Source organism: Eptatretus burgeri, chromosome 4 (genome assembly GCF_056783735.1).
Source record: "Eptatretus burgeri isolate ZD-2024b chromosome 4, Ebu_testis_v1, whole genome shotgun sequence".
In the NCBI taxonomy this organism is placed as follows: Eukaryota; Metazoa; Chordata; class Myxini; order Myxiniformes; family Myxinidae; genus Eptatretus; species Eptatretus burgeri.
The window spans coordinates 38,550,982-38,558,354 of NC_140964.1; the positions used below are offsets into that span (position 1 = coordinate 38,550,982).

At 43.8% G+C, this 7,373-nt stretch overlaps 1 protein-coding gene across 4 annotated transcripts in view; it reads left to right on the forward strand.

The window, feature by feature from the left end:
• The window catches only part of LOC147027841 (rho guanine nucleotide exchange factor 18-like), a 242,726-nt gene that overhangs the window by 10,869 nt on the left and 224,484 nt on the right, over nt 1–7,373 (forward strand). The window lies entirely within an intron of this gene.

A 7,373-nucleotide genomic window follows, 5' to 3' on the forward strand; every position in this document is an offset into this window, starting at 1 on the left:
TTCCACATTCACAGACACCCCTTCCTCGGTATCCTGATCTTCAAGAAAGTGTGGACCATAAATCCAATGATGACCGACACCAAATCATATCATTATTTTGTGGAGTGGAGAGGTAACTCAACAAACTGGGCTGGTTTCTTCACGCCGCCAAACCAACAATTCTGTTTGTTTACCAAAACCATTCAAGCAAACATGACATTCGTCGCTGAAAATTATGTCATCTATGTTGATTCCTGCTTCATCAATAAATCCGCTGAATCGCATTTAAAATTCATCATGTAAACACTCGTCATTTGAGGTTAAACTGGTGCATCAATTGAAATTTGTAATGGAAAGTCTTCAGATCAGACTCTAACACTCCACTCACACTTCCTTGAGACACTCTAATTTCATGGGAAATGCTCCTTGTTGATTTTCGAGGGTTACGCGCGAACACTTCGCTAATTCGGTTTATGGTCTCTCATGGAGTTTGAATACACCTGGGATGTCCACAATATCCTTCATTATTGTTCTTCACAGAGTCTGTCCCTCTCCACTTTGAAATTACATGACGTGGAATCTTCAAGGTTGGTACTTTATGTTGAGGGAATTGTCTTCTGAATCCACTTTGCACTCCTATCACTGGTTTCAGTTTGATATTCCTCTTGATGATGAAGATTCGCTCCTCTGTTGTTAGTTGCACCATGCGTTACCTGCAGATGAAAAAAAATTAAAATAGAAATGTCTAAATACATTTGCTACAAATAATTTGAATGTTTATCCTACCAAATTCATGACACTATTTGACGTTTCGACCTACTATGATTTATTTTCAAAATAAAAAAATTCAAATCGGATACATTTTTGTGACACCCTGTATATGTGTATAAAATACTTCATGGTGATTTCTGTGCTTGCCCCACTGTTCTCATTCCACCCCCCCCCCCAGCATCCCCACTCCCAGGATAAACTGTTATGTTGAATTAATTTGATGTCCATGCATCCACCTGGAAAAACACAGTGTGTATTTGTCTGTCCACATTCATAAGGACGATTTGAGTAGGATTTTGAAAAGCCAAAATTTTAACACGACTGTGTGTTCACTACTGTCTATTTTTCAGGCTAAAAAAACTGGAAAAACATTTTTCATAAAAGAGTAATTACATCTCTTCTATTGGAAATGTAGACAGTGACTTGCAACTGGACTTCAAGGGTGGTGTACAGAAGCATTTTTTAAAATACCAATAAACAAGTAGAGGGACGTACATTCAAATTACACCGCCCCCCCATGCCAAATAAATAAATAACGAATCCTCCAGTGCACGACATTGCCAGGGCTCCTCTGACGCCTGGTGATGCCGCTGTGCAGCACATGGAGACGGAATTGGGAGGGAGCGGCGTACAATAATTAATTGATTAATTGCTTAATGAAAATAAATAAATAAATAAATAAATAAATAGTAATTGTAAAATAATTAATTTCTTAATCAATTGGCTAATAGCATACCAAAACCACCACTGTTTCATCCAAATCTGTAACTTTTTGAAAATTAAGTAATTCAGCGAAAAATGAATAATTATTCGATTAATTGATCAATAAATCAAAAATGCCCTTCAAAGCCAAATCACCTGGTCACTGACGTGTCCAAATATCAGCTTCCTCGCTCAAAAGGTGCCTGAGATATTGCCCAGATGAGAAAGAAAATAAATATGTAATTAATAAATCGAAAATAAATAAGTAATTAATCAATTAATTGATTGATAAAAAAATAAAAAGTACTGTTTTTGCCAAAGTACATCTTCATTTTTGTCCCCAAATTTCAGCTCACTGGCTTAAAGGATGACTGAGATATCACCTCTCCAAACAAGAAAACAAACGAACGGAGTAAAAACTGAGTACTCTCTTCCTTCGGCACCCGGCGATGACGTCATGCATCTCCTGGACATGGAATTGGGAAGGAGCGGTGTACAATACAAGGCACAGGGTGGTTAAATTTGCTGCACATGACGCGCAACACGCGCGGGGTAAAACGAGTGTTCATTTACATCCATAGGATGTCTAATAAATAAAGAAGACATAAGCACAACTGACGCTAGGACAAGGCTTCAGGCTTTGGAACACTCACGAGGCTGTACCTTCAAAATGAAACATCCCAGAAGATAAAGAAAATAGGGTCACATTTGTACATGTAGTATTTTAAAACATCACATCTTGCAGTCTCCTTCAATATTTCAAATCAAATAATTCCAACGCATCATTTTTGACGGGCTTTTATACTCGTACCTATTCCTTACTGTAATTCATGGACCAGTGTTTGTGTGTTTGTGTGTGTGTTTGATTGTCGCGCTGCTCCTCCGACAGTTCTGATTGGATTACATCCAGACTTGCTACATACAATCAGCATGACCCCAGTTAATGTATACGGGTGTTTCTATCTTTGCCGGTGGTCTTGGTGGGGAGAGCAAATTGTCTTTGTAAATGTGTATCGTGTAGTGTTGCTTCCAGATGGGGAAGGCTATAACAAGTCTCTGCCTGGTGTTGGCTTAATGGTTATGGTGGTGGGCTTGGGATCCGAGAGTCCTGAGTTCAAATCGTTCTTGGCTATTGAATTAATACGAGGTGGGGTTGACTCAGCCTGTTATCCTTCCAAGGTCAGCAAAATGAGTACCAGATTGCAGGGATGATTGACCCATTTGAGTATCCTGTGTCCGAGTGGTGACCCATCCAGGAGCATGCCCAATAGCCCAGGAGACTGCTTTGGCAGCATCAACACTGTCCAGAGTATGGTTCCAATGTATGGATGGATTCCTGTCCCCACGTTTTCCCGTGCAGTGAGGTGTTTTGAATTATAAGCAGTAGGTATGTTTTTGCTTCATGCGCATAACCTGGGTTATTTATTTTGTCTATACAGAGCTGTCAGTTGCCTATATACCTCCCAAATAAAGGTATGCGTCAGAAGAACGTGTTGCATGCTTGGAACAAGATTGCCCGTAGGGTGGTATTCTGTTAGTACAACACAACAGATCATGCTTGCTTGTTCTGTACAGGTAGTCATCAACCACACCAAAGATACTATGGGATATTTTGAGTCAATATTGCAGATGGGACACTCGGCTTAATGTCTCCTCGAAGGACTCTGCCCCTTCTCTCCTCGACATTGCATCACAGGCGATTGCTTTTGGCCAGATTTGTCTCCAATGCTATTTCAAACCTGGCACAGAATATCCAGAAGCAGTTCTACTCCAGTGTTGTTATGTTATCGATTTCTTTAAAATCAATATTTACAATAATAGTAAATCGTATATTTAATCCAGTTAGAGAGATGCAGATGGTTTTATGAGAGGGATAGGCAGTATTTTGGTTCCCATCTCAAGTTTCCATCACAGGTATTTCATCTCTTGCTCACACCTACAGGAAGCTCAGTATCGGCAGCAAGCCAAGGGTTTTTCCTTGCCCTCGTCAACTCGATACGATGCCACATATGCCTCAGCCACAGGAATCCCAACCCCAGGTCTGCACATGATGGTCAGGAGGTGGAACAATTTCTGGCCATTTGAACTGGCGAGAATTCACACCTGAGCTTGAATCATCAACGAGAAATGAGAAAAATTATGTTAAAAGTGCAGAGAAGCTTTAAACCGAACACTTAGCATCGTCGGGACAACATTTTAACATTGTAAATAATAAATTGATATTTCAACCAGTTGGACTTTCTTTTAGGAAATTGATGGCCCAGAGTTTTTAGGCAAGTTATTCATTGAGATTCTCCATCAAACATGCGAGTGATTGTGGAATCACCTTTACTTAGTCTGGCTTGCTTCCCATTCCTCCACCACCCCATGTCACTTACTTGGAGTGAACATACTCGTGTATCCTAATGTAGGATGGAGGGATCGTTGAGGAAACATTAAATTTTTGTACACACTTGGTATAAGAGTCAACCATGGTGTGAACCACCTTTTGGTCAAACCAAGAGGCCCAGGCATTATAAGTTCACCATCAAGGTCAACAATTAATGATATCAGTTTTTCATTGTAATCAAATCGTGACGTATAGTTATTCGCATGGGACCAGCTTGGTTTTCAGAAGCTTAAAATCCAAATTGTTTAAGAATGCTGCCTTTCAGTTGGGGTTGAACCCAAAACCTTTGGGATGAAAAAATGTCCTTACCACGGAGGACATCATACCCACAACAAACACAAGCTCCCTTTGGAGGAACTTTAACACAGGACGAGGCCATTCACCCTTCAATCCTGCACAATGAATACCAACCTATGGTTGTTTGTCAGTGCTCTATTCTTTTAAAATTCTGAGCATCAAGCAAGGAAGCAGCCTGTACCATTTTAAAATCTTTGGCATGACTTGGCCAGGGTTTGAACCACCGACCTCCAAGATTCAGAGCAGACATTCTCACCAACGAGTCTCGTTGAATATGATATCAAGAACCGAGTTTTAAACGTCGTCTTGGCATGTTCTGACTTTGTAATGCTTTTGAAATGTGCAGTGATGTCATGTTTATAGTACAACCTCACCTTGTTAAAAAATATATAGCCTGTAACTGCTCTGTTTGCCATGTAAAGAGAAACGACTGCATTGTGTTTTGTTTATGCCCATGACATCCAATCATCTGAGATGGATTTTTCTTTCTGGTTTCAATTCTGTCCAACTGTGATTTTAAGAGTTTCAATTTCATGACATTTCAGTTTTTCTACATGGACTCTCTTCGTCCATAATTTAAAAAATAGATATATATTGTTACTGATTCGCGCCCGCCGGCGTGCTGACGGCCACGTAACTCGAATCGCGGCACGTCGCCCACCGGACGGACAATCCAGTCGTGACCCTCTCGGACTAACGCCGGGAACCAGTCACGGGTGGACCTTTTGGTCTCACCGCGATCGAGCCAATCAGCCCCCGCGTGGGATAGGGTTGCTCGCCAAATTCGACCTACCTAAGTACCCACACGGAGGGTAGACCGGGCGATCGCACCTCGCCGCAGGTCGACTTCGGACACGGGTCACTTAAGCGACCCGTTCCGTACTATCGGGATAACCGAGCGGTGTTATTCGTCGACCTCGACGGTTCGATTAATTATCGGGCGTATTCAGCCCACTACCAACCCTTTACGTGAAGCAAGATGAGGATTCAATGAAAGAAATGACGAAGCGAAGCGGGAAACAGTTCAACACAAAGCACATTTATTCGCGATGAACGGAAAGCGCACATATACAATTCCACCAAAAGCACATAGAAAAGAAAAGAAACACAATGCAATTTTACACAAAAGGCAAATGCGACAATGCAGATCTAATACCGATTACGCGAGCACACGGCAACACTTATACAATTTTACTTCACAGACAGCGCCGACAACACATGCCCAAAACCAAGAAAAAGAATAGAGAACCCTCAAGGATGAGGCGGGCCTGAGGCCGAGACCGGGTCGGGCCTACCCGTCTGGTGCTGAGACGCGGAGCGGCGATGGTGCCTCAACTCCGCGGGCCTCGCGGGCAGTGTCTGGTAGGGGGTGGGAAAGGGGCCCCCTTGGTCGCACTATCTCAGCGCGGGGGGGAAACAGGAGGGGGTTGCTGATGCTCGGGGTATAGAGGATTTCTACTCTGCCTCGAGTCCCACGACGAGCGTCTCCACCTCGGCCAGGTCGCGCCGTCGGCCTCCCTGGTGTGCAGCTCCCGGCACGACGCGAGCACCCCCTCGTCTGCCCTCGCCGCCTCTCCACAGCTCCGTCCCCTCCGTTCCGACTCCAACGCACACGACGACGACCAACTCCTTCTTGCTTCTTCTTCCCAACTCCACCGACTGCGAAGTCTTAACTCCCTCATTGACTTGACTGACGAACGCGGTCGCTTATATAAGCCCCGTGGCTTCGCTCTCTCATCTTTGACCCCCTCCCTTCGACCTTTCACCTCGCTCCCCATTGGCCCGAGAAAAAGTGGGCGTGAATGCTTTTTGATCCATAAATTTGCATATAGCGATCGCCCTCCAACGCCCTGGAGGCGGGGCCAAATCGCCCCTCGCTCACCGATTGGACGGCACAAAAGTGGGCGTGTGTCGTTTTTGATCCGTTTTTGAAGCAGAAAATCCGTGGTTTTGTACACGCTGTTCGGCGCGCGCCCTGCACGAGTCCAACACCGGTACCCACAAGCGGCGCAAGAACGGTGGCGATGCGACGGTTGCGAGGTGTGACGTGAAGGTCGTGGCGGTTGTGGTGAAGCGGCGTTGTGGTTGGTGGTTGATGTTGTGACTGGTGGTGGTAACAATGGCGGTTGGTCCAAAATAAAGATAGTAAAAGAAAAACGGCTATCCTGAAGAGTCGCAGCACGCATAAATGACATGTATTCCCACTAGACAATGGGTTTGGGCCTAACTACACATATACTTACCGAGATATCTCACCTAAGGGACCTGAATGGTGGTTTGCGAATTTGGTAACCACAACAATATTTCACCTTGTCTTGGATGAAATAAACAGGATATTGAGGAACACTAACGACCATGGGAAACGAGGAAAAAAAGGGAAAAAGTTTCGGCCGTCAACCATTCATCGGAGTGATAGAGGAGGGTAAACGGGTTAATGCCTGAAACGTCATCTCCTCTTTGCCTCCCATGGTGGTTAGCATACCTCGATCAATATCCTGTTGATTTCATCCTTTGTTCTACCTCGACCGTACCTGTCTGCTGATGCAGGTCGACGCGAGCCTTCAGCAGCAAGACTCGTTCTTTATTCTGCATTTTGATTGCATTGTTTCTGATGTTATCACTTCTCGCTTTCGCCTTGTCCTAATATCCCGCAAACTTGCAAAATCTCAACTGCCTGCACCAAAGTAGCACCAGCCATAGAAAGCGAAGTAGTTTGTATCATGTGATGTGTTTGCGGAGGCTTGGAGAACACTGCGATAGTTTCATGGAACATCATATGTGGCTCAAATGGGCCGTTGTTCAAACTCTCGGGTAATGTAAGCCACACTTTCGACCAGTAATTTGACCATGAATGAGAGCAGTGAATGAAATGAGCGCTTGTCTGTTTTGCTTGCCGAACATATTTGCTGCTCATTAACCCTGGTTACCTATGACATCACTTTCGTGTTTGTTCAACTTCACTTTCTGTCTGATCTTAAATTGATGTGTGGTTATTGGTTTGCTTAACCATACAAGGTCACACTGCAATAAATTACCAGTTTCATCTCTCCCCAAGAACTGCAAGCAAAGTGGCTTTCCATTGCTGTTTACAACAACCATATGGGGGCATGGGTACACTACCACATAAAAGTATGGAAAAGTGCGTCTGCTGTTTGGAATTTTCAAAATGTGAGCTTTAACCCGAGAAATGGCGTTACTTTTCAGAAAAAAATAATTATCGTTTTAAACTTTGATT